The following is a 27,968-nucleotide window of genomic DNA, read 5'->3' on the forward strand; positions in this document are numbered from 1 at the left end:
AATTACTAGTTACCAGTGGGGAAAGGCAATCTAGGGGAGGGGGAGAGGGAGATATAAACTATTGGGTGTAAGACAGGCTCAGGGATGTATTTACAACACGGGGAATATAGCCAATATTTTGTAATAACTGAAAATGTGGTGTAACCTTTAAAAAGTGTCTAATTTTAAAAAAAAAAATCTAAGGACTTATACACATAAATTACTTAATTAATCACATATTTGCCTAAAAAGATACACTTAGCAAGGTGGGAGATACGATTAGACTGTTAAGGTTTAATAATGATATACATTTTAACTTTGAATATATTTGTGACTTTGTACATATGTAACTCTGAATTCGGAACACCATAAGAGGTTTTTGTTAACCTTTTATTTGAACCTTGTAGCTATCTGTAATTTGATGAGTTTTTAGAAGTTTATCCATTTCATAATTTTGATTTTATTACAGCCAATGGTCACATATTTTATATGTGAATCTCAGCAAGGCCGATGGGGTGAGTCGTTGAGGGAAGCCTGTGCTTTCCCTGAACCCCAATATTGAGCAAGGTGGGGGCACCTGGGCAGCACCCCTAAACACTGGTAAAGTCGGGGAGGCAGCAAGAATGCCCGGGGTGGACCTCAGTAGGGGTCCTCAAGAGGTTGAAGGCAGTGGGGTGAAACCCTCCAACATCGAGGGAGGGTGACTCTGATCTAGATTTTTTACTCAGATAACATTATGGAAATAGGAAAAAAGAAGGCCTCCCAAGCATCTTTCTTTGGGAAGCAATGGAGGGGAGCACAAAATTGTGGCTAGGAGTTTGGGCTCAGGAATCCAATAAGCAATTATACTGTTAACAGGTGAAGAGAGGAATGTGCTGGGCACTGGCATCTAAGGCACCACAGAGAAGAACCCAGGACAGAAGAGTGAGGGGCCACGAGAGACACAAGGCTCGCACTTTATTTACCAGTTGTCTGTTTTGCAGAGGCGTAATTTTTGCCAAATTATTTTTTGTTGCATTGCGTTCTAAAGATACAAATGTAAGTAAAGCATGGTTCTACCCATGAGAAAGCCTCCTGTTTACTCCTGTAAGAATCATACCCCCAAGGGGAGGGTCACAGAAGAGAAAGAAGAGGCTGTAACATCAAAAGGCAGAATTTGTGTCAAAGGGAAGAAAGATGGGATTGGAAAAAGGTGGTATGTGGTGAAAAAGAGACGAAGTCAAGTGGCAATCATCGTGGGCTAATCACCCAGGAAACACAATTGAGACAAAAATGAGAAATTCATTTTCCTCATTGGTTTTAGGCATAAATGTTAGTATTCAACACACAATCTTATTTAGAGTCAAGTCAAAATAAAGATGGGGTTTTAGATGACTATTCTTTAGGAGGAAAAAGTTTTTAAAGAAACGTACTGTGTTGTCTCTGTACTTTTCTTGGAATGCAGTTTTTCTGTAAAAGAGATGAACAGATGTTAGACTTTGGGTGTTCAGTTAAAGATGGCAGATCCAAGCACATTAGCTTCTTCTCCCTCCTGAAATCCCACTAAAATGACAGCAGAGTCATGTTTATCAAAAAAAAAAAAAAAAAGAAGAAGAAGAAGAAGAACAGAGAGGGGATAATGGCGGCCCCATCTAGGGCTGGAGAGCAGAGATAGGAAGAAGTGATGTAGCAGAGCCCAAGGAGGCAGATGGGCTCAGAACCACTCTCAGGACCCTCGGTCCCTCCAGGATTGGCAGACTCAGGCCCCATGGGAGGCAAGGTGAAGCTGGACTAGAAACTGGCAGATTGGTTGAAAGGTTAAAAGCCAAGTAGACAGCAGGGATAATTTCTTTTCAGCAGAAAACTCCAGGTTTACTCTTCAATGGAATAAATCAGAGAGTCTCTTTAGGGAGATGATAGAAACAGCTGAGGGCTGGTTGCTACGCAGAAAGCTGGAGCTAAAGGAAGTTCAGATATTGAGACTGAGCCCCTCAAGGTCCCTCCCCTAACCTGTACAGCACTTACCATGTATCAGACACAATCCCGATGACATTACACTTTTAAAAAATAGTTTTATAAACTCCTCAGTGGTAACCACTTTACAAATGAGGAAACTGATACAGAGAAAAGATTTGGTAACTTACCAAGAGGACACAGGTAATAAATGGAAGGGTTGGAATCGAAGCACATGCCGTCTGGTTGCAGAGTCCGACTCTCACCCACTACACACAACTGATGGGCCCCGGGAAGAGCCTGTCAAACATCCTACACAGAAGCCCGAGATCCAGATGCATCGTCCATACGAGCAGGGCCTCTAGGAGAATTTCTGATGCTGCCCCGGGACGTCTGAGCAACAGACAAGGACCCCGGATGCCTCAGAAAATCCCGTGATATGACAGAGACCAGAACAAGCCAACAAACAGAACAGAAGAGGGATCGAAGCAAATTGGAGGAAATAGAAAGTATACAAGAAGGAAAAAGAAACTTCCATTAACTTTCTCAGATTATGGGAGACAACTATTGCATTTACTAAATGAGAACAAAATATTTCCTAATTGGAAGAGGGAGAAGATAATTCAAATAAACAAGAGTGCTCACTTTGAAAGTAAAAATATGAGTGTTGAAATTTACATTTTAAGAAGTTTCACTAGAAGGGTGAGAAGGTAAAATGAGGCAACGTGATTAGAACAAAAGGACACAGACGAATGGATAAAGATGTGGTACATATACATGATGGAATATTACTCAGCCATAAAAAGGAATGAAGTTGGGTCATCTGTAGAGATGTGGGTGGACCTACAGACTGTCATACAGAGTGAAGTAAGTCAGAAAGAGAAAAACAAATATCGTATATTAATGCATATATGTGGAACCTAGAAAAATGGTACAGATGAACTGGTTTGCAAGGCAGAAATAGAGGCACAGATGTAGGGAACAAACGTATGGACACCAAGGGGGGGAAGTGGCAGGGGGTGGTGGGGGGATGAATTGGGAGACTGGGATTGACATGCATACACTAATATGTATTAAATGGATAACTAATAAGAACCTGCTGTATAAAAAAATAAATAAAATAAAATTCAAAAAAAAAAAAAAGAACAAAAGGACAAAGAGATGGAAACCAAGAGAGAGAGAGACTCAGGTTGTCCTGTATGAGCTGTAGCAGTTCCAGAAAGAGAAGAAGGGAAGAGAAGATCCCTGGGTGCTCTGCAGGGCGCCCACCATGATCAGGGAAACAGATACACACACCCACCCATTACGGGAACATCACAGCACATGTGGAACGAGAGACAGTCCTAATAATTCTGGGAATGCGCGTCTAGTGGAAAGGATTCTACAAAGAACCTTCAAGAGGTAGAAGATAATGGAATGAAACCTTCCAAAATCTGAGGAAGAATTATTCCGATCTAGATTCTTGTACTCAAATATTATGGAAATAGTAAAAAAAAAAAAAAAAAGATCTCCCAGGAACCTCCTTTCTTTGGGAAGCAATGGGTGATGATCCAACCAAGAAAGAGGAAGGCAGGGGTCGCAGTAAACAGGAGATGGAGGAGTGGACTGGCTGGGCTGGAGGAGAAGGGACCATCCAGCCCTTCAGGCGGCCTGACGTAAAACGGCCGGATGAGCGCACAGACAGCTCCCTGAGATGTCATCCAGGGCCCCAGATGGACACCCAGTGCTTGCTTGCAGTGAAAGGAGGCTACTTAATTGGGAGACTTTGAGGATAAACTCTTGGGAAGCTCACAGGAAGGATACAAGTGCACGAGCACAGCTGCTGACTGCGGATGAGGGATGTGGTAACACCTACGATCCACCGTCCCCAGTGTTTTCTTAGTCATGACAACGTGACGTTGTTAATGGTCTAACGTAATGTCCCCCGTGACCGCATTGGGACAGAAGTGTCTGAGACAGGACGGCAGGTGTGCGTGTGGGAAAGCGTCTTCTTCTCCAAGCTGGGAAGTTGACAGATGAACGCTTCTGGGTGGGAAATAGTGCCCTAGAGGAGGGAGAGCTTTTGTTAGGGATGTGGATGGAGGTCAATGTCAAAAGAAAGGGTGAAAGAGTTGAAAACCCTGCAGCAACGAAGAGTAGCCCCCGCTTGCTGCAACTAGAGAAAGCCCGCGCGCAGCAACAGAGACCGAGTAGAATGCGGGTGGTATTTGGGGAACAGTTTTCCATAACAAGCCATGTACAGCTACCTGACCCCTTAACTACGTATGTGCATAACTTTGGTGAGAGCACATAATACATTTTTTGATATGTCATATTACATGCTGTTGTTCGTCATGATGGCTGGGAATTGCAGTCTTCAGAGCACAGACGTCTGGAGTGGAGGCTGGAGGCTCTCAGCTCCTGGAATCGGAAGAGCAGTTCCCGGAACCCGGGACTCAGCTGCGCTGGGCGAGGGGGTGGCCTGTTTCTCCCAGGAGGAGGGCGCAGGTCAGTCCTCCAGCCACTCCTCCCCGCACTTCTCTGGTGACAGCACATTTGGTGACTGACAAACACTCACCCCTTGATAACAGCGTGTTCCCGCGATAGCTGCTGGATTCCCGGGGGTTTCAGTGCTGTTGAGCGAGCGCGGTCCGTGTTAACAAAGACACTAAACACAGCTGTTTCATTGTCTATATTTAAAACCAGTCAAATAAAGATACTCTTGGCTCCCAGCAGAACGGTTCTGTGGGGCTCCAAACGGGCCCTGGGTTGCTGGAGATCCTGGCGGTCCCTGGATGCCCCCGGGTGTGCCCAGGGCCACCTCTCAGCTGTCCCTCCTCAGCCACGTGGCTTGTGGGGCCTGGGTGCACTGCTGATGTTTCTTTAATGTGCAGCCACGTCCTATGTAAGCCATAGATCCACAATGAGCAGTTAGTAAAACAAGAAGCAGAAGGCGTTCTAATAATAACATACAAATTAGCAAGGAGCAAACCTACCTCAAAATGGTCTACACCAGCTCCGAAAGTTACGTTCATAGATCAGATTTCTCATATTGCCAGTCACATTTCTCTGATACTTGTTTTAAAATGGTAAATGGAAAAACATAAAGATAACCCCATTTATAATATGTTATATTTGGAGAAGTACTTACAAATATCAGCCTAGAATATTCTCTTCTGCCTCACTATTTGGAAACAAATTTTAAAAAGAACAAAAGGAAGATGGAAGGAAGGGAGGGAAGAAACAAAGAAATCTGGTTTCCCTTTAGCCCCAAATGCAAACCTCTCAAACAGGAGGTCATTTATGTCTATTTTCCATGACAAGATAAATTACTAAATTTCAATCTATCTCTTAATACATAATCAGTCTAAAAACCAACTATGATGTAATCAATCATTCTTGAATCGGGGACAAACAATGCTTTTTATTCACTACATAACTAATCTAAACATTAAGCAAGACACACTCTTGTTAAATGGGGAAATTCAAAATTGGCCTTATATCATGAATATTAATAAAGGTAAAGTTAAAATGAATTTTATAATGCAGCCATTTATAATGCACTGATCTAAAACTGAGTTTTTACTTAAAACCACTTCTTTACTACATGCTACTACATACTATGTTAAAATGAAGAAACGATTTGGGTTCCTGAGAAGGGACCCCAACAGCCCCAAACTGAAACCCGGTGTGGGCATTCCCCAAGCAGTCCCTCATCCCCAACTCCCCACGTGCCGAGCGCTGGTCGACACCACGAGATGCTGGGCAGAGGTGTGTTTGATGGTTTCGCTCATCGTTGGCTCAGTTGTTCAGTCTGGCAGAATCTGCTCAGCAACTGTTCGTGTCTCCATGGTTGCGTTGTGGGCTACGAGCCACAACTACTGAGCCTGAGCTCTAGAACCTGTGAACCACAACTCCTGAGCCCACAAGCTACAACTACGGAGCCTGCAAGTCACAGCTACTGAACTCGTGTGCCACAACTACTGAAGCCTGTGCACCTAGAACCTGTGCTCCTCAACAAGAGAAGCCACCATGATGAGAAGCCCACGCACCGCAACGAAGAGTAGCCCCCGCTTGCTGCAACTAGAGAAAGCCCGCGCACAGCAACAGAGACCCAGTGCAGCCAAAAAATAAAAGTCAACATCATCAACACACATAGCTACAAAGTTTTTTGTGTGTGATGAGAACTTTTAAGATCTACTCGCTTAGCGACTTTCACATATATGACACAAATGTACACAGATGTAATGCTGTACGTTACATTCCCAGGACTTATTGATTTTACAAATAGACGTTTGTGATTTTGACCCCATTCACTGGTCTGGCCTAGCCCCACCCACACCCCTCTCCCCTGCCTCTGGAAACGACCAGTCTGTTCTCTGCATTATAGAACATTGTCAAAACTATAGAAATGGAAGGCAGATTCGAGGTTGCAGGAAGGGAAGTGGGTGAGCTTATAAGAGGGTGGCCACACTTGTGGTGACGGCGTTCTGTGCCTTGGCTGTGCGGGTGTACAGTGGACATACACAAGTGATCAATTCGCATACAATTAAACACAGACATGCACGGGAGCACAAGTAAAGCAAGATCAGTGGAGTGAATGAGTGTTGATATCCCAGTTGTGACGATATCTTAGAGTCTGGGGAGATGATATTACCAGGGGCAGTGGGTCAAGGGCACATGGGATCTCTGTATCATTTCTTCCAGCTGCACGTGATCTGCAATTATCTCAAAACAAATAGTTTAAAACCAAGTAAAACATGTACGATAATTTCACATAATGGCCAGTGCTATAAAGAAAGCCCCATGATCCTCATCTGAGTGATGGTGGATGAGAGGAAGGTGCAGTAAAGCTGTACCCGAGGACACAGTGGGGCTGAACATCCAAAGCCACCCCCACCTGCTAGTGTTATTTGTGTCATTTGTGTTTTGCAACTAAGCTACCTGCTAAACACTTCATATGAGAGCTCATCTTGGAAATTCCATTACAAACGATCGCAAGCAGCATATGTGACAGAGAACTGTAGACAGCCAGAGCCACAGGAGCATAATGCTTCCTCTTGTACCTGAGTAATTGAGAAAAGGTGATGTCTTATAAGATCACGTCACTAAGGGACTCAGTCGTTAGTAGATAGTTCTGTGGATTCTTACATAATGCGAGGTGTTTTGTTCAAAGAATCATCAGCTCAGTTTTTCATTCATTTTTTTAAATTCTGCCTTGAAGAAGAAATTTCTATTTTACATCTCAATTGTCTTAAATCAAAATATATATACATTTAATAAAAAGCATCAACTGTCTTTCAAGGGCATTTAACCTGTAATCCATCCGTTTTTAATCTACATCTGACAAATGACTCCGGGGTGAAAATACCTCTTGGAGAAGAGGTGGTGTCTCCTGCTGACAGTCACCATAAGTTCCCTTCTTCCAAAAGTGGGGCAGAGTGTCTTGTATTTGTGGGTGAGCCCCAGCTCCCTGTGAGCTCCCAAGACTTTTCCAAGAGAGTGGTGGTCCAAGACTTCGAGACAAGTCATGTAAAATGCAAATTTCCACTACCTGCTAAATTCCAGAAAAATCAAAGCTCAAACGCGTTTACTTATTCTTCACTCTCTGTACTATTTTATAACATTACATTTTATAAACATTGTTATAACGGCAGGTAACACAGGTCATAAAGAAGATTTAAGCAATACTGATGAATCACTATGAAAACGATCGAAAAGCATTAGGGATGATCTTGAGAAAACATGGCTCGAAATTATTGGGCTGTTTTCTGAGCAAGGGGCCACGAGAGTGGTGAACTCGGAATCATATTAACAGCGTTGTTCCTTTTAGGCAAAACAGTGTGATTTAGTGGCAACCTAGCAGTTTTACAAATTCTTGGTGTGTAAGCATATACACACAATACTTTACATGCACACACAAATAATATCTATTGTAAATATATGTGGAATAGACACAAGGAGAGCAATGTGTGATATTTGCATAGGGCTGTGGGAACATGGCAGGGGCAGGTCCCAGCAGTTAAGAACGTTGGCCAGGAGCTGAAACACCCACCTAAGTTTGAATTCCATCCGTGCCATTTACTGTGTAATGTTGGGCATTTTATTTAACTTCTCTATACATTAGTTTCCTCTGATATAAATTATGGATAAAAATCTGTCGCAAGGATCCAGACACAGCAATATTTGGAGGAAGCTCCATGAGGGCTGAGAGGAGAGCATTGTCCATGTGGGGAATGAGAAAGACATTTTCAACTCCCTGACTTATCCGTGAACGTGGGCATGGAGAACAGAGGATGTGTCAAATACAACTTTGTCCACAAAATTCGATGTTATAGACCCTAATGACTTTAATGAAAAGCCTGTCATTTGCCCCACGGGTGAGCCCGGTGGTCTTTGTCTTTGCTGTCTTCCCAGAACCCCACGGAGTCCCCAGAATGATGGGAATCCAAGTGATGAATCTACAACACATTATGAAATGCTTAAAACGATAGAGGTGAATTTCTAGGATTACCAGAAAAGTAAAACATGTAAATTAATATAACAATATTTCACTAAAATGTGATTTTTTAACAGAGTGTTGGCACTATATCAGATAGAGTGGCTTTGATCATTAATATCCAACCCTTTTCATATATTTTCTAATCACTTAATTGTTTTGCTTTGTGTTGGTTTGTTTATAAGATTTATTTAAATTTGTCTACTTGATGTTCTTCATATGATGAGAACTAAGATGCTTTTTCATGAAACCTCTGCACTGAATACCATTCAAACCATTCTTAGCCAATTTAGTAACATCTCAGAACATCTTCAGAATAACTGTGCCCACTAAGTACATATTCACCATAGAAGATTATGCACAAAGCCCATTTTAAACACTGCATTTTGTTGTTGCTTTATAGTTGTAACAAATGAAAATTTTAAATTAATACTTAAGAGGTTGTATTTTGTTTTCCTTTTTCATTAGCAAATAAGATGTCCTCAGAAAACCTTTTATACGGAAAGGACCATAGCTTATTTACTGCCTTTTGAATGGACAAGGATAAAAATAAAAACACATCTGACAAACTATGATGATAAAAGCTCTGTATCGACATGCAGATACATCACTATGCTTCCCTAATTAACTTCTAAATATTTCATACTGTCTTAATACTTTTCAGACTCAATCAAAGATAACTTACACTTAGTTTTATTGAGAACGTGTTAACAGTTTGTGTAATCTTTACATCACAAACAGCAATTTAGTTTTCTAAAGAGATTTTTCTATAAGGAATCATTTATCACAAATCAGTGCATTGTGATACGATCTCCAGGTCCCCCCACAGTGTCTCCGTGTGTTTGTGCACCCAGCCTGGCTGTCATCCCCCGTCTGTCCTCAAGCACAAACCTCCCTGGTGATTAGACCCCGCAGGTAGGATCCTTGTCGCATTATGATAATCAACTGCATTCCTCTGTCTTTTTATTCTTCCCTAGAGTGACTGCATCTTGTGGAAGAGGAAAAATGTAGTTATTGGATCCAATAGAGCGTTTGTGTCTCTGAAATTATCAGCAACACCCCATCAGGAAAGGTTCTGTTGGTCCACAGACGTATGGCGATCCAAGCAGCCACATAAAGGTAATGACCCCGTGTCCTACTTCAGGCTCTACGTGCAAACAGATGTTTGTCTATTACCTTAACAAGAATTCCAAAAAGCACAAAGACAGGTTTGCGAATAGAGGATTTTGTATTTGATCAAGAGTTCAACGTTCCTAATCTTAATAAACAAACTCAGTACAGTCAGAATTTATCATCTATTACTAAACATAGACTCAAGTGGTCTTCTTTTATCCAATTACAACATTACCCCAGAAATAATTTCATAGCCATGTTAATAGGTCTGTTCACCCCTTGGCAGTTGTACAGAGTCTGCTTCGTGCAGAGTCCCTGTAAAATCAGATCTCTCTTTCCACAATTAGTCTATTCAGGGACCCTTTATCTTTAAGGAATTAAGCACTTCTTTAATTAGGGCCCATTTGCATAGCCCAAGGTCCTCATGGGTTGCTGTCAATTACTGTTGGTAAGCCTCTCTCAGTGCTGCTGTGAACCTCCAGAACCACACTCCTTGCAAACTTCCAGTTATCTATGGCTAATGTTCTTTTTTAAGAATTTTAAAAATTGTGGTAAAATATATAGAACATAAAATTTACCTCCTGACCTTTTTTAAGTGTACAGTTCAGGAGCGTGAAGTACATTTACATTATGTAGCTGTGCGACTACCATCGCCACCCATCTCCAGAACTTTTTTCATCTTCCAAAATTAAAACTCTGTCCCCATTAGGCACTCACTCTCCATTTCCCCCTCCTCCCAGCTTCTGGAAACCACCATCTACTTTCTGTCTCTGTGAATTTGACTGCTGCGGGGACCTCACGTGAGGGAATCATACAGTATCTGTCCTTTAGTGGCTGGCTGATTTTACCAGCATTATGTTGTGGCAGGTGTCAGAATCCCTTACCTCTTTAAGACTCAAGAAGATTCTATCGTATGTAGAGACCACATTTAGTTTATTCCCTCTCTGTCAATGGACACTTGGGTTGCGTCTACATTTTGGCTATTGTGAATAATGCTGCTATGAACATGAGTGTGCAAATATTTGTTTGAATCCCTGCTTTCAGTTCTGCTGTGTATATACCCAGATGTGAAGTTGTTTGATGCTATGTTAATTTTTAACAGTAAGGAACTTCCATACTGTTTTCAATCACAGCTGCACCATTTTGCATTCCCACCAATGGTACACAGGAGTTCCAATTTCTCTACATCCTCACCAACGCTTCTTGTTTTTTGTGTTGTTTTGTTCTGCTTTGTTTTTAATAATAGCCATTCAAATGGATGTGAAGTGGTATTTATTGTGGTTTTGACTTGATTTCCCTAATGATAGTAATGTTGAGGGTCTTTTCATGTACTTATTGACCATTTATATATCTTCTTTGGGTAAATGTCTATTCAAGTATTTTGCCTTAATCAAGTAGTTTTGTTGTTGCTGTTGTTGTTGTTGAGTGTAGGAGCTGTTTATGTTTTCTGGATATTAAGCCCTTATTAGATAAATGTTTTGCAAATGTTTTCCCACATTCTGTGGTTTGCCTTTTCATTTGGTTGGTCGTGTTCTTTGATGCACAGAAGATTTTACTTTTGATGTAGTCCAATTTATCTATTTTCTTTTGTTGCCTGTGTTTTTGGTATCATAACCAAGAAACCATTGCCAAATCTAACATCATGAAGATTTTCCTATATATTTTCTTTTAAGAGTTGTATAGTTCTAACTCTTATGTTTAGTTTTGGGTTTTGATCCATTTCAAGTTACTTGTTGTATATAGTGTAAGTTAAGGGTCCAGCATCATTCTTTTGCATGTAAGTATCCAGTTTTCCCAACACCATTTGTTGAAAAGATGGCCCTTGCTCCATTGAATGGTCTTGGCACCCTTGACAAGAATCATTTGACCATATGCACAAGGGTTTATTTGTAGGCTTTCTATTCTATTCCTTTGGTCTGTGTGTCTGTCTTTATGCCAGTACCACACTGTTTTGTTTACTGTAGCTTTGTGTAAGTTTTGAAATCAAGAAGTATGAATCTTTCAAATTTGTTCTTCTTTTTCAAGATTGTTTTGGCTATTTGGGGGTTCCTTTAGGGTCCATATGGATTTTAGCATGAATCTTTCTATTTCTGCAAAACAACAACATTGGGATTTTGATGGGGATCACTTTAAAACTATAAGTTGCATGGCTAAGTTTCTTAATCAGACAGAAATAGAGGTTTCAATGTTTTATGGTAGTGAATTTTCCTACCCAATTTGAGCATGTACCATTACCTTAAATAAATTTTTTTTCAGTGTGAAAAATATTAAGATTTTATTTTATTTTTTCTGATCCTGGTATGGAGAACAATAAGTGATTGTAGGGAATGTTAACTATAAAGTTTTACACAAATCTGCACTGAGAATGAAGAGACAGTTTCTGTTGAATTTCTTAAAACTCAGAATTTTGAAATCAGTAATTCCTTAGTAGAAAATTGCCAATTTCATGGAATGTTTCACATAGTCTTTGCCATCAAAGGTAAGCTTATCTGGCATTCAGAAGTTCTTTATTTATAATAAGAGCCTAATACAAAACTTAGGTATGATGAGGCATCACTCAAGACCATGGTCAATACTAACAATGTGGAGAGGCACAGTATATTTGAATGAGTGATTAATCACATTCCTGTGTCATTTTTGAAATAACAAAACCTACCAACGATCGAGCTCTAGCACACACGCCAGCACCGGGCAAGCACTAAATTCCTCCCCAATTCTCCTAGACTGAGAGATTATCCTTCCCACTTCAGAGCTCAGTAAAGGGAAGGTTAGAGAACGTAAGTGACTATGTTAAGATGACATAATTAACAAGTAGCCAAGACAGTAACTGCACCAGACTCAGGTGGCTGACAACGGAATTTTGTTTAGAGATCTACACTTGACGCAAATCATTAATTCCAAGAAGCCTTCAAATTTCAATCTTCAATCCAAGTCTATTTCTAAACCAAATGAAAATGTTCAGAAGTTAGCAGTAGAATAGATACAGCAAAAAAAGGACTCAGGAAAGGTTTTTTTTCACAACTACCCTTTCTGTCCCAGATACAAAGGGATAATTGTGTATCAATCATTATGTTCATCCGTTTCCCATTTTGTCTACACTGTTGAGTGCCTATTTTGTTCCATGAGCCCTTCTAGACTCTGGAGGTATAAAACGGGTGAGGCACGGGCACTGTCCTCAAAGCATCACAACGGCGTGGTAAGGACCAAGAGTAAACAGGCCTGAAGGTCCTTCCTTCAGGGCAGAACACCTGCTTTGTCCCTCCGCCTTCCAGAGCCGAGCATGTTTCCCGGCCCTGTAAGGAGTTCAGTCACTTCTCATGGTATCAGCAGAGGTCTGGGTAAGATGACTTGGGAGGATGGAGAAGAGGTCTTAGCTCTGATTAGAGGGGCCAAAGATGTCTTTGCAGAGGAAATGACCCCAGAACTGGGCCTCGAAAGATTAGTTCATTAGATGGATGAATTCCCATGTAGGAGAAAAATATATAAAAGCCAGAGATGAACTCAGGGCATAGACGTAGATACCAGTAACTTGGCACACACAGCTACTTGTTAGGACAAAGGACTTAATTCCTCCCGGCTTGGGTTTGGTGTTGGTAAAACAGTTGTTATTTCTGTCGTCCACAGGCAAGAGAACGTGGTGTGGCCCCATCTCCCTGTCTTTTCAGATGGAGGGTATAGAACTGTCCACTCCAGGGCTCTCAATCCCAGAAACTGATTACTAGCTGCTCTCACCCATTTGCCCACCATCCTTTCTTCTTGCAATGCCCAGCGTTATCGTATTCAACCATCCAGAGTCTTGTTACCTGCTGCCGTGTGGTTGTTTGAACTATGGATTCCCAGAATTGTTCTTTTGCTGCTTCTACTCCTTAGATTGCAACTCAGAATCAGAAGGACGCAGGTGGAAGGGCCCATTGCCATTGCTAAGCCAGCAGTGGTTGAGTACAGACGGTCCTGCAGCCCTCGCACTCCCAGCCCCTCCCCACCCTGTGGCCACCACCGGCTCCCCGTGGGCCATATTTCCTGTCCTCAGCCCTTGCTTCCCTTAGCAACCCCAGTCAAGAAGGACTTTGGGGCTTCCTCTTATGGGAGAGATGAAAGTGCTGTGGTGAAAGATTTAGATTTAGGGCATTTTCTGTCCATGTGTCCCAATTAGCCACCATGATTGCCGAGCTGAGCACCTGTGGCTTCCCCACAGCTGGTGCTCTAGGAAATCCAATTTCCTCTGAACCAGAGCCCAAAGAGAAAATCACACTCCCATCCAATTTCTATGCTAAAGACTTTACTTAAAATAAAATCAATATCTGTTTCCCAAAAAGCTTCATGGATTGTGTTCTGAATGGCGACTATTTTAAAGAAAAGTGTATCGTGTGTCCAGAAGGAGGAATCTGCCAAAATAGCTCCAACTTTATAAATCTGTGGTTTTTGACCCTTTGAATCGGATTTATTTAAAACAGCTGACAAATACTATTAGTTTCGTCCTAGCACTGCCAGTTACCATTTGTGTCCCTTTGGGCAAATCCCTTCAAAGTCTTACTTTCTTTTTCTGTAAAACAGGGATAAAGGGCTAGATCAAGTGTGATGGATTACATGAAAATACTGTAAACTACTAATGATGGTGATTGTAGCTAAGTATTCATTAAGTATCCACAATGTACCAAGCTCCGTTCTCAAAGTACCACTCACTATATCCCATTTAGTCCTCGAAACACCCCGTGTTACTCTTCTTGTCCAGATTTTTATCCATAATTTATATCAGAGGAAACTAATGTATAGAGAAGTTAAATAAAATGCCCAACATTACACAGTAAATGGCACGGATGGAATTCAAACTTAGGTGGGTGTTTCAGCTCCTGGCCAACGTTCTTAACTGCTGGGACCTGCCCCTGCCATGTTCCCACAGCCCTATGCAAATATCACACATTGCTCTCCTTGTGTCTATTCCACATATATTTACAATAGATATTATTTGTGTGTGCATGTAAAGTATTGTGTGTATATGCTTACACACCAAGAATTTGTAAAACTGCTAGGTTGCCACTAAATCACACTGTTTTGCCTAAAAGGAACAACGCTGTTAATATGATTCCGAGTTCACCACTCTCGTGGCCCCTTGCTCAGAAAACAGCCCAATAATTTCGAGCCATGTTTTCTCAAGATCATCCCTAATGCTTTTCGATCGTTTTCATAGTGATTCATCAGTATTGCTTAAATCTTCTTTATGACCTGTGTTACCTGCCGTTATAACAATGTTTATAAAATGTAATGTTATAAAATAGTACAGAGAGTGAAGAATAAGTAAACGCGTTTGAGCTTTGATTTTTCTGGAATTTAGCAGGTAGTGGAAATTTGCATTTTACATGACTTGTCTCGAAGTCTTGGACCACCACTCTCTTGGAAAGTAGGATGCAAATGACTAATCCCTCCCCCTCCCCTGGAGTGTGACAGGGACTGCAGGTGATGACACTTCTCTCCCCCCAGCTGAGAACGATTGCCTCCATCCGTGGGCGTTTTGATTGAAGCCGAGTTGGGGAATAGGCGGGTCGTGTGTGGGTGTGGATGACAAGGGGCATCAGATCCAGGGGCTTCTGCCAGCCAGAGTCCACCTGCGGGCGGGGAGCTCCCCAGAGAGGAGCTCATCTTGGCTCAGTGGAGGTGCTGCCGCCGCGATCGAGGTCAGCCTGGGACCCTTCCTCTGTGACCCCATGCTCCTCCGGCATCCTGGGTGACTTGAGACTGGGAGGTCCCTGGACGCCCCGCGGGTTTATGAAAGCTTCCGAGCGACGTGCGTTTTCCACACATGACTTTCAGAGTCGGAATGCCCGTTCCTCCTGTTCCCCTGGGAGCAGAACTAGGAAAACGTGAAAAGCCAAAGATGCCAAGAGAGCCCGGGGCTTTGCTGTAGCTGCACGTTCAGTTCAGTGAACCTCCAGCTCATTCAGCCCCAACCGCTTTCTAAGTTATTTCTCGGGGAGAATAGAGTACTGCAGGGCGCTAAAGTGACCCCTGAGGTCACTGGCACCAGGAGATTTGACCATCAGACAGTATATCATAAATTTCTCAAAAAACCCAAAAGGCAGAAACACCTATAGGGCAGGTGCTGTGTGTCGGGCGTGTCCGTGCCTTCCATGCACTCACAGCCTGAGGTCCCCCACACTCCACGATGTGCTCTGGACAGCCCCACACTCATGGCAGGGACCTGCACAAATCCCTGGGGAGACTAACAGTGCAATTATCGCCTGAAAGTCTGTGATGCGTGAGAAATTTGTGCCCTGAGGTCTTGCTGGGAGATTTTGTGGTGCTGGTCGAAGCCTAATGCTGACGTTATTCACCATTTTCATATTTCCTCTTTAATTATATTTCCTCTTTAATCATAATTTACATCCTTTCCTTGGGTCTTAACGTTTGTTTGACAAAAAGATTGTGCACCATTTTATTTATAAAGATCTACCGTTACTAATATGTTTAGAGAAGAACATTCTGCTTAAATAACTGGTAGCATCTTCCACTGAAGCTTTCATAATTAAACCTCTTAGTCTGCTAACGTCAACAGTTCCTTCTAGATGGAGTTAGTGGAATTTTTGTTATCATGGAAAAGTAGCATGTTGAGCTTTTAAATTTCCTTCCAAACAATGGACACTTGCCACTTCATTCGACAGCCTGAGCCTTGTGTAATATGTACAAAGTCGTGATGTTTAGTGACGTATAAGCTTTCTCCTCACTCCTAGAAGAGAACTTTCAAGTAGCCCACATTCCGTAGAAGGTTCTAGAACGGCCATTGGAGGTATATGTATCTTTACTTTGGGGGAGGAAATACAACTATCCTCAGGTGTATCATTTTCATTTGCCTTGTGGATGTGTTCTCATTTGACCAGAATAAAAATCATGTTAGCTCTTATCTCATGGGTAGCTTTCATGCACAATTTAAATCCAATGTAAAATTCATGGGTGGAAATTAATAGACACTTGCCAAAGCATAATGAATAACGTATTACAGTCTTGAAAGGGGTGTTAAATTTAAACACAGATGATATAGCAGTTAAATGAATAAATCTTCCCTAATCAAAATCACTTTCAAAATATGGAAATTTTAGTGCCTGCCTTGTTTTAGGGTTGCATTAATAAACAAACAAACAAACAAACAAGGAATAACCCCATTAAAACAGAGCAGAAAAAAGGTAGATAGTGACTTACTAGCATATTCAATTTGACAACAAATATTAACTAAACATGGAGAAAGAATATGGAAAGATATTTCAGAGGAGATGCAAGTGGCTTTTACGTTAGAAAAAGTGTTCAACCCCATCAGCATCATCCGTGTGACCCACAGACTGACAACGTCACAGCATCGTTTACCTACCAACCATGTTCAAACCGCATTGAGGGGTGTGGCTGTACAGACACAGTTACTGGCAGCATCAGTGACGCTTAGAGAGGATGTTGCCTTCACATTAGCACGTCCACGTAGTGCACAGACACTTACACTCGGGAGCTGCATATATGTTGTATGTATGGAGCTGCAGCGAGGCGGTGCCCAGGGAGCATGGCCTCTGCAGGGACCGTATCCAAGCATGACTCTGGACAATCTACGATCTCTGCCAGTCTGTTTCCTTCTATGTGTGTCAGGCATGATCACAGCATGTTTACCTTGAGTGCTGTGAGAAGGACGTGATGGATTGAATGGCGTTTGTCACATAGTGAGCATTTCAGAAGACTTGGATACTTTTGTTACACGTTATAGACTTGTTTGTAAGAGCAGGAATTTGGAAACAACTATCCATCCATAAAAGACTCGTTCAATGAATTATGTTGTGTTCATGCAAGAGAACACTATGAATTATTTTTTGAAGGCGGGAGCTTGTATGAACCTAGCCCAGCCTATGTCGTGAGATGAAAACTCGCAGGGTGCAAAGCCACGTAGAGGGTTACCATTTGTATACTTTGCAAGTGTGTTTGCACACAGATGCTTGTCAGTGCTGGAACATCAGAGGAAGGACAGTCGAGGTTGCCTCAGGGTTAGGAGTTAGCTGATTGGGCAGGAGAGGAGTTTCTTCTCGTCGTATGCCTGTGGGTACCTGAAGCATGCTGCCCCATCTATACGTCTATTCCCCTTTGAAATTTGTGATCGATGTTTATATTCACTGAATATTCGTGGAGAGACTTGAGTGGAGCCAACAGAGGCTGTGACTCTGGGGGAGCTGACACTCCCAGTCAGATGTTCCCGGAGAAGTTGGCAGAATGGATCTGGGGCGGATTCGTGGGAAAGGAGTGGACAGGGCAATACCAGTGCCAAACTCAGGGGAGAAGAGAGGTGTCCTGGAGATCAGACAGCTCCTCAGACCTGAGAGGCTGGTGGAGATGGGATCCTCCGCCAGCACCAGCAAAGGCACCGCGGCAGGAATCCCAGGTTCCGCCTGGAAAAGAGGCAATGAGTCTAAATTCTGGTGTGTACAGGGCGCAACCACGTGAGCAGAGGACAGGAAAACGGGGAAAGCTGGTTCTGGGAACATCTTTTAAACATGTTGCCCGCTCTTCTAAAAAAAATGCCAAACTCTGAGGGGCAGAGAATTCCATCCACGTGATGCGGGTTATTGGTTTCATTTGGCTAATACTGTATACCGTGAGAAGGTGGGTGGTACAGCCCGTGATCTCGGAGTTCTTCACACTCTTGCAGATCTGCTGCTTTGCCCCCTCCACCCCGTGTGGCTCTGCAGGAGTGCCCTCCTCCCAAGGCCTCTCCAGGGCCTGCTACTTCAGCACTTCAAGGAAAGGCAGGCAGAGCCCATGGCAGCCAGGCAGTCCGCCTGTTGGAAGCCTCCCCAGAAACCGTGTCTGCAGGGTGATGGATGAGGTTAATCTCCCGTCGTTTCATGGGAGATTTACATGCATGAGTCTCATTAGTGCTAATGGGAGTTTCTTGCATAAATCTGACATGCGGGAAGGTAAGGAAAAAGCTGGTTTTCTTTTCTTCTTTATCAGTTTTCTTGCTTAAGGCTTCGTTCCTGCAGTCTGGGGGCTGGCTTGGGTGTCTTGCCACGTGCCTTGCATGGAAGCCGCTGGTGGTCTTCATTTACATGGAAATGGACCCCAAACAGGGTTCTGAACTCACACGTTTAAACACCTCCTACTTGCGCCATCATCTTTGCAAGTACAGATGCCCAATCAGTGCCACTGATCCCACAAATTTCCATGTGTCAGTTGTACCTGCTGTGAATGTCATTCTGTTTGGTGATAACAGGGCCTGCACCCAAAATGGAGGTGGGGGGAGAGGGAAAGCCACACTGAGCCCTTGCTGTGAACTGAATTATTTTTAAAGTGACTACAGATGCCTGCCCTGTTTTAAGTGCCAGCCTATCTCTGAAGCTAGGATTGGGTTTGGAGGGAGAAAGGCTAGACCGGCCCCTGCCGCTCACTTGCCATCCCTTCCCTTATGTCTATTAAGTTGTGGGTCCGTTTATAATATCAAGGCAAACGTGTAGAGTTAGAGCTGTTTCCAAGAGGACATCTGAACTAACAAACACAGGCTTAATTTCACCCTGCGTCTGAGTGGGAGACTGGCATTTTTCAAAGCCCGTTGAATACGTCCCGTTATTATTTTGAACGTATGCCAATTTCCCATCCTGTTCACACTCAGAGCTGTGGAGTGTTGCTTGTTGGGAGGTGGGAGATGGTTGTGGAGGACTTTGACATTATATAGGTTCACTTTATTTGTATTTAAACATTTGCATATGTAGCTGCTGGCAGAAGGTAACCACGATGACTTCAGGTACATCTAGTTCGGAGGACAAGTCACGAGTGTGGTGACTTGTGATAGAAAAACCTTTTCTTTGTAATTTAAATTGTGTATGATTTACAGATCGATATTAACAGCAGATATTGTCTATAGTATATGCCCATGTATATGTAAATGGATAACATGCTAATGCATAAAAGCAATATGTGTGTGAGACAGACAGATTAATAGAAGATTTTAGTGTATTAATAGGAAAAAGAGATAAAAAAGAATAACTTTAAAATTTTCCAGGAAACCAATACTTCAGTTGGTTAAATTAACAACAGAAGAAAAGTAACTTTCTGAGCTTTTTCTTCATTAATCCATTTTCTAGAAAAAATATCTGTCTGATGGAGTCATTCTCTGTTAACCAAAATGATAAAAATTATGTCTTCCTCTCTAATCAAATTCTCCTTCAGTCAAATTTTGGCCTCATCTTTATTAGAGATTATTTGTAAATTGATGTTCATTTTAATCACAGTGTGGATAACTGGATAGTTTTTTGTGTGTCCACATTCATGAACTCACTTATTCAACGTATACGACTGAGCACCCATGAAATGCCGGGCATTGTTCCAGATGCTGGGGATGCTTCAGAGAGCAGAGCCCCTGCCCTCACTGAGCTTGCCTTTCAGGAAGACGGACGCAGGTGACGCAGGGCAGGAAAGGAGCCTTTCTGGGGAGGGAGCAAGGCTGTGTTCCAGAGAGAGGGTGACCTCCAAAAAGCAGACGTGGTCCAGTCACAGCTCCAAGGAGGCAAAGACAGGGTGTAGATGTTGGGGAGCCAGGGTCGCTGTCTTGAACTGTTTCTGGCTTCTGGATGAGGTGGGAAGCCAGGTCCTCCATGGGCTTGAGGGGAGGAAGGGACCAGGTATGGAGGAGGAGATGTGATGGAGGGAAGGAAGGAGGGGACGGGGACCTTGTATTGCCAGCAGGAACTGAAGACCCACCTGAGGCCACGTCATGCTTTGAGGTGAGACCAGACAGCCAGGACTGTGTCCTTCCCTCCAGCCACTCTCTGGAGGAGGGCTGGCACAAAGCAGACGGCGAAGCCAAACTTCCCAAGGGAGGAAATTTAGATGAGAGACAGGTGGGCAGATTAAGGAGCGCAGGAAGAGCAGTGAATCGTGGTCCATCCAGTGTGAGTGCCGAGGAGGGGAGGACGGAGGACGGGAGGTCAATGAGGAGATGGTGGGGTCAGTGGGCGATTTGCTGGTCCTTGTGCAGTAGTCCAAAGGCTGGTTGGAGACTGGGAGCTGGAGGGAGGGAGCTGGAAAGGCACCAGGTGGCAGCCAGAGGGGGGAGCGTCTGAGTGAGAAAACAGAGGGGGGGCCATGAAGCAGAGGCTGAAGCAGGAAAAAACGGTCCAGGAGTCAAGAGGCCAGGATTCTGGAAGGATGGGTGATGTGGATGGAGAAGTTATCAAGGATCTTGCGGGCTGGTTGGAGATCATCCCGTGATCCTCAAGGAGTGGGGTGAGGTCCCCGTGTTTTGGTGATGTCAGGGAGTCTCTCTGAGTCTAGGGTGACCTGAGACTCAAGGCTGGAGGGATTTAGGGAGGATAGGAGGGGGCTGCCAGGTGAGGGGCCGGCCCGGGGTGCAGAGGCCCGGGGCGGGGCAATACACAGGATGCTCTGGTGCCCGCCTTGAGTTCCAGAGGCTGCCTTGGAATGATTTCAAGAATGAGGCATGAGAGGTGGGGTCAGGAAGGGGACAATGCCCGGCACATGAGGCTTAGAACCTGAGTAAGGGTCACCTGGGAGCCTGACAGGAGGTGCCAACCTCAGCATCCCCAGCATCTGCCGCTGGTGGGTGAGGCTGGCAGGTGAGGCCGGAGGAACGTGCATGGAATGTCCTTTGTGATTTAGCACGAATCATAGCTAATATGTTAGAGCGGGGCTCCTAAGGGTATTAAGGGATCCGTGCAACTCAGCACACGATGTGTAACATTGTGACTCTGGGCACAGAAATTGTTTAATGGCTCAGGAAAACATCATGTGTTTCACATGTCATTTACATTGTTTGCCCTTTACGTGTCCTTCAGAGTTGACACAGATACGTTACAACCCCTTTGAAAACAAAGTCCACAAATAAGGTTGACATAAGGAAAGTTTATTTGGTAACAGAGCTAGAGGGATGGAGAGGGGCTGCATGAAACGTTTCCTTGCAAGGACTTAAAAAAATAAAATCCGTGTACCATGCAATCTCACCAAAAAGGAAGAACTTTCCTTCAGCCGGAGAATCTTCAGGTTCTCAGTTACCGCATATGATGGTTCAAGTGCGAAGATGGTTGTTAAGAAGGATCTTGGCTGGACACAGCTGCCGATGACGCACTTGAAACCGTCTGCTTCGGCTGCGAGATGCAGGTATTCGCAGCCCCTCCCCTCCTCCCAGACAGCCCACAAGGATGCCATGGGGACGTCACCCTGCACCTCCACGGAACATTTGTTCACAAGGATTTGTTGGATGTACAAGGTGTGTGTAGGTGTATGTGCTGGGCGCACATGCGCATTCATTCACTCCCCACGCGTCCGGCGGACGCAGATGAAGTGCTAAGGGCGATGATTACACTGCCGATGGACCCCTGGTCCCTAAACACACAGCCCGCTGAGGCCGGATCAACCCAGAAACCAGGGCAAATGCAGTGAGACTGAAATGGCAACACCTGTACGGGTCACCAGGTTGTGATCAGCTCATACTGCAGACAGGGCACCCAACAAAGTTCACCCAAGGCTGCATTTCACACACACAATCACTCACACGCTTTCAGACTCACAGTAGTAACAACAGCCAGGTTTAGTCGTCTTCGTGCTCCCTCCCCTACGACCTCCCTCGGAACAGACCTCCTGGTTCCTTCTCGCGTCTCCAGGCTCTGCCCGTCATCCACTGAGTAGGTCCTATGCTTCTGGAGAATAAGCAGGTCACCCTGGCCCTGCAGATGCTCCACTCTGAGCCCAAAGGCGTCTTCCTTTTCACCAAAGCCCATTAGCTTCCTGTTGGGAGTTTTCTGTCTTTGGAGCTCCTGTGGGTTCAAAGTCCTATCTATTCCTCAGCGATAACCATGTTCATCCTTAACAATTCGTATTTCCTCCATTCGTAAATTCAACTTTGAACCTTCCTTCAGGTGGTAAACTTCCCATTTTGTAACAGTAGGAAATGGAGATTCCAACTAACTGACGTGTATGGAACAAAGAGTTTGTGGATAAGCATGTAAAGATCATGTATAGATTTTCATCAAATATCACTGTGGTACCGTGAGGATAAAATGCTACAATATTTGTGAGAGAGAGAGTCGTGAACCACAGAACGTTCCCCGATGATTACTTATTAACATTAGGAAAAATGCGCCCAGTGAAACATTGTCCTTTCAACAGGTATTCACTGGCCACCGGCCGCGAGCAGGTACCGGGGCTATAAGGATGAAAGGGTCTCACAAAGCAGAAACTCACATACTGAGCGCAGGTCACCGGGCGGGGGGCGGGGTGGTTGACTCGGCACACAGCACTGTGGGTCGGGGCATCACAAAAGGTGCGTCTAGTGGAGGAGATTGGACCCAGCAGAAAGGTGGAGACAGTGATGCTTAAGCTTCAGCCCCTGAATAAGAAGGAATCAGGGAAGAGGGGGCGGGGGAAAGTGTGCGGCCATTGGAAACCTGGCGTTTCCTGTGGAGGAGGTCTGTCCGAGGCGGAGGTTGGCCCCGTCACAAATGACCCTGCAGGACATGTCGGGGGTGGAGTTTGTTCTGAAGGCTGCGGGACCATACACGTGGTCATCCTTGTGACTGATGCCACGCAAGTAAATCAGCAAGTAGGAGATGCAGCTGGCGGCAAGGCCACCCACTAGGCTACACGCAGGAGCACAGGCAGATAAATACGGCCCCCGACCAAGACAGCAGGCGCGAGGGACAGGATGGGCGGCTGGAGAGATGCAGGGAGCTAAGCCAGCCTGGACAGGCCACTGGGGAATCGGGGACAGAGGGGGGATGGAAGACGGGGAGCAGGCAGGGGTCCGCGTCCCGGGCTGGGACCGCAGCTCAGGTGGGGGAGCCACTCACGGGGCTGGGCGGAAGGCCGGCTGGTCACACGTGGGCAGGAAGACCCCGCTCAGCCAAGGTCACACTTCAAGGTTACATAGTTTAACCTTAGGTTGAAAAGCATCTCAAAATTGTATACACGGAGTTCAAGTGCAATAACATAATAACATGATAAAAAGGGGCACATTCTCTGATCAAGTGAGTCTTAAACAGCGCCGGCCCTTCTAACAGTCCCGTAAGAGACGCGCATGTCATGAAATAATGCCATTTAATTCCGCAAACATGTTGAACCCCTAGGTCTGTTGCTCAGCAGAGGTTCAGTGTTTGATTTCACTAAACCCACACGGAGTGGCGAGGTCACTAAGGCCTAACCCAACTCCCAAGGACTTATCATCTCATAAGGGAAACAAGACAAATGGGCAGAATAATCGCTTTTCAGGGCTGTGGAGAATCAGTGTCGCGGTGGGGAGATGCACAGGGATTTAGGGAATCGACCACACCAGCATTTTTCATCACCTGAACCCCACTATTACTTGTCCCGGACAGGTGACCCCCTCCCTGTAGTTGGAGAAAGAGGTACTTTCGGGTCTCATAGCTGCAGTGACGGTCCCGCAGGCCTGCCAACCACGTTCTGTGCCAGGACGGGGAGAGCCACTGGGGACGGGATGGGGCAGCTCCAGTTCCCGTGGAGCGTGCAGTCGAGGGACGGGGCCCACAGAAAACAAGCAAACACACAGAAGGCGACTGCAAGTTGCAGTAAGTCTACTGAGCAGGGGACAGGTAGTGGGTGGAGAAGATGAAGCGCTGCCCCATCCACTCTCACAGGGTGGTTTGGAAACTCCTCTGCTGGGAAGACGGCAGTGAGGCTGGGCAGATAGTAGAGGAGAGACTGAGAAAAGTGGGGAGACTTTCAGGCAGAGGGTACCACAGAGACGGGTCAGGACTGTACCAGCTCGTTTGGGGAACACAGAGAAGATGCTGGAGCCCAGTGGACGCGGGGCAGCGTGGGGTAAAGCAGGTCAGAGGTTGCAGAGGAGCCTTTCCGCGCTGTCTTGTCACAGTCAGAAGGGGTCTGATGTCTTAAGGCAATGGAAAACCACTGGTGGGTTTCAAACAAGGCAAAGCCCAGAATGTATTTATATCTCAAATTTGGTACTTAAACAGACTGGAGGTTTGATTGCCAAGGGGCAGGAAGGGAGAGGAGAAGACAATTAGATTATTTCATTGGTCAGGTGAGAGATTATGTAACTTGGACTAAGTGTGTTGATGCAGAAAAAATGATTTAAGATGTGTTTTGGGGATAGAATCGTAAAAACTTGTAGATATGGGGCTTTGAGAGGAACGGAGGAATGAATAGTGACCCTGTTGCTGATGTGAACAGGCATGTGGACAGACTCTGTTACCTGGATACAGACGGCGTCAGGGAGAGAAGCTGGGGTCGGAATGAGGAGCTCCATTCCGGGCCCAAGAAGTTTTGGATCAGACATCACGTTCAGGGTATACATCTAAGTGTCTGAATGTTGGTATTGTGTCGAAACTAACGTTCTTTTCTGAGCTAAATTCCCCTCAGTGTTTGTAGGACTTTTAGAAATCATAGAGAACTTAATTAGCTTTAATCTTTCTATCACATTTTTTAAATGAGGGGAATTGAGCGGCTTATCTGCAGTTATCCAGGTACATAGGGAGAGCCAGGACCAGCCCAGGCTCGTGTCTCCCACCCTGTGTGCTCCCCGCTCAGGCACTGAAAACACAGGTGCATTTGTCTGTCGGGACTAAACCCACACTCTGCGTAACCCTCCTCGCTTCCACCATGTGACTGTGAATGGAACTGCAAATGCGGCACTGAGTCCAGGGCGCACAGCGCACCGCCTACCATGGGCCGCCAAGCTGGTCAAGTCACTGAGTCTTTCCAGACATTCCGAATGGGGGACAAAACAGCCAGGACAGTGAATCATCTTCATCCCATAGATCCCCCCACTACCTGCCATCTCTGTTAGAATTTAGTGACTTAAAACCGCATTTCTGTAGCCAGGTGAAACCTAGAATATTTTAAAATGCTGATTCCTGGTGTCTCCTTCACATATTGAAAAACGAGGCTGTTTTTCTCTCGATATCAAAGTGCTTTTCACTCAGCAGCCCCGCACTGAGATTGGCCTCGAGGCCTCGGCGTCCAGGGCGGAGTCCTGTCTCGCTGCCCTGGGACAGAGGGCATGAAGGGATGCACGGCCCTTCTTTCTGTACCGGCCACTGCACCCTGGAAGATTCGCCGAATCTGAGTCCCCCACCTGTTCCTAGCGGTTTTTAAAAAGGTGATTAATTGGATCCGACTTGACTCAGTCTTGAGCGTGCCCCCCCCCCAGGGCCTCCCCCCGCCCCCCCGCGTCTGCTGCTGCATCTCTTCAACATGAGCATCACAGCTGCAAAGGCATCATGACGGTAACCCCACAGGCCCGCCGTGCCCCGGAGCTCAGTGATGCCGACAGGCCATGTCTCTAGAAGCCATGGAAACATAAGATTAACCTGTAAAGCTCGGGGCTTGTTTGTTGGAAATTAGTAGCCACACTGTTTATTGGAACTGGCGATGAAAGGTCCATCATTTCGAAAAGTCAGTCCTACAAATACTTAATACAAAACCAAAGTATTCGAGAAATAGCTACATCCTCGCAACGTGAGACACTAGAAACTAATGCTTTTGTCAGAATTCAATAAAGACGCTATAAATCTGATTCAGCTTCAAAAAGTGAAAACATTGGGGCCATAAGCACCAAACCGTGTAGTCCCTCTCGTTAGAAGTCGAAACAGAGACGTAGCTTAAGGCCGGTCAAATATCTAACTAAAATTATATATAAATCATCCCGGTTCAGACTGTGCCATGGTTTCCCATCAACTTACAGGATACTTTCAGGGACATTATTACAAGTTCATGAACTTTTACCTCAATATACTTTGGAGGAAACCTACATTTGTAACTCCTGCATAATACCTAAGGATATACATTCAGCTCACAAATAACTTTCTAATAAAGCTGAGAAGAAAATATCTTAAACTGGCATGTTTGTTTAAATTATAGTTAAGCCAATTGCTTCCTCTTATTCATTTTCATGAATCTTAGCATCGAGAACAAAGCCTGGCAAATAGCGGGCATTCCTTTTGTGTTTAGAGTAAAAGACACGCCGATGAGCAGGTGAACACGATAGGTAAGGGTCAAAGGTGTTAGAAACAGAATATGAATCTGGATACTTTAAGACATGCTAAGGTGTTCGTGAGCTCATTGTTGCTGTAACTGGTACTCCACCAGAAGATAATTTGTTCTTGGTACACTTGCCTTGGAAGGGAAGAAGTGAGTAATTCAAAAACCTTATGAAATATGCAAATAAGCATGGCTAAGTGTTAGATAAGCAGTTAGTAAGTCACGGTGAGATTGTGTGTATTTACTTTTCTCTAGTCTTACACCCAGAAACATGTGTTTGGCCAATATATATTGACACACGAACAATTGTCAGAGGCCAGTAATTTTCTAAATTAGATGCAGTTTCTCCAGTTGTCAGTTTTGAAGATAATTTGTTAGATTTCTTTGTAATGAAACAGAACCTAGATTATTTTATGCACATGAAGGTAATTCCAACTCCAAATCATACGAAGCATGGAGAACCAGTTAAGCGGATCTGTAACACATCTGCATGTGTGTACCCACGAGCACATCTGTGCATCCGTGCACATGCATGTGACATGGGCATGGACACGCATGTGTCAGCTAGGCGTTCATGTAATTTACTGTCACTTTAGTCTAAAGTGGAAACGGCTGACTTGGGTAATTACAGGTCTGTAAAAAATCACCTTTCTCCTTTTGGTACGTTTAGAACAGGGTCCTTCGCTCTGAGTTATTGAACACCCAGAAGCTTTTTCAAAAATTCTAGAATACTAGTGTTGAAAAAGACTTTAAAAAACATCAGTTCTAGGGTTCCATTTTACAGATAAGGAAACTGAGGCTCAGAGGGACTTACTCAGAAAGAACCCATTTAATCACCCTCCTCTCAGGGGTGTCCTTACACACACGCCCCATTACTCTGGCTCAGGTGCTCCTCTTCTGGGTTAATTAACGGTCTGGGGTTCACCTCCCATTAGACTGCAGGATCCTTGAAGGCTTAGGTGCTTTGCCCTGTGTCCCTGGTAGCTGGCCTGGGCTCCGGTAAGAGCTGAGGAAGGAAAGAAAGCAGGTTTCGTAGCAAACGCAAGGTTAGCAGCCGTGTCTCCAGACAAAGCCTTGTCTTCGTGTTACACCACCTGCCTTCCAAAAGCGTGTTTTGGAGTCACGATGCTAGCTTTTCTAAACTACACACAAAATATTCCTTCCGTTAAAAAAGTTCCCTAAAGTGTAGACCTTGGATAGAATCTGCCATTTCCGTGGTCCTGCCTGACCTTCCGTCTCTCTTCCTGCTCTTCACATGGCCTCCCTTTCATCACAGATTTACAGCCTCCCTTTCTGTTCATCACTTTCTGACCTTCACAGTGATTGGAGCTACTGGCCCTGTCACTCAGTCCCTTCGATTCTGCCCCATAAATTATCAGCCGCCAGTGGCCACCCAGGTGTGAAGCCCACGCTCCCTATGGGGCATCTGGATGGGCTCACACACCGGGCTCACCTCCCTGCCAGACCAAAGGTC

General features: G+C 44.7%; 1 protein-coding gene across 19 annotated transcripts in view; it reads left to right on the top strand.

The window, feature by feature from the left end:
- MYT1L (myelin transcription factor 1 like) overlaps window positions 1–27,968 on the top strand; it is a 406,245-nt gene that overhangs the window by 207,697 nt on the left and 170,580 nt on the right. For all 19 annotated transcript variants that reach the window (XM_049695859.1, XM_049695858.1, XM_049695861.1 and 16 more), the window contains one exon: window positions 9,367–9,508. The gene's annotated coding sequence lies outside the window, so the exon portion shown is untranslated. The remainder of the gene's footprint in view (window positions 1–9,366; window positions 9,509–27,968) is intronic.

This window comes from Orcinus orca, chromosome 13 (assembly GCF_937001465.1).
Source record: "Orcinus orca chromosome 13, mOrcOrc1.1, whole genome shotgun sequence".
NCBI lineage: Eukaryota > Metazoa > Chordata > Mammalia > Artiodactyla > Delphinidae > Orcinus > Orcinus orca.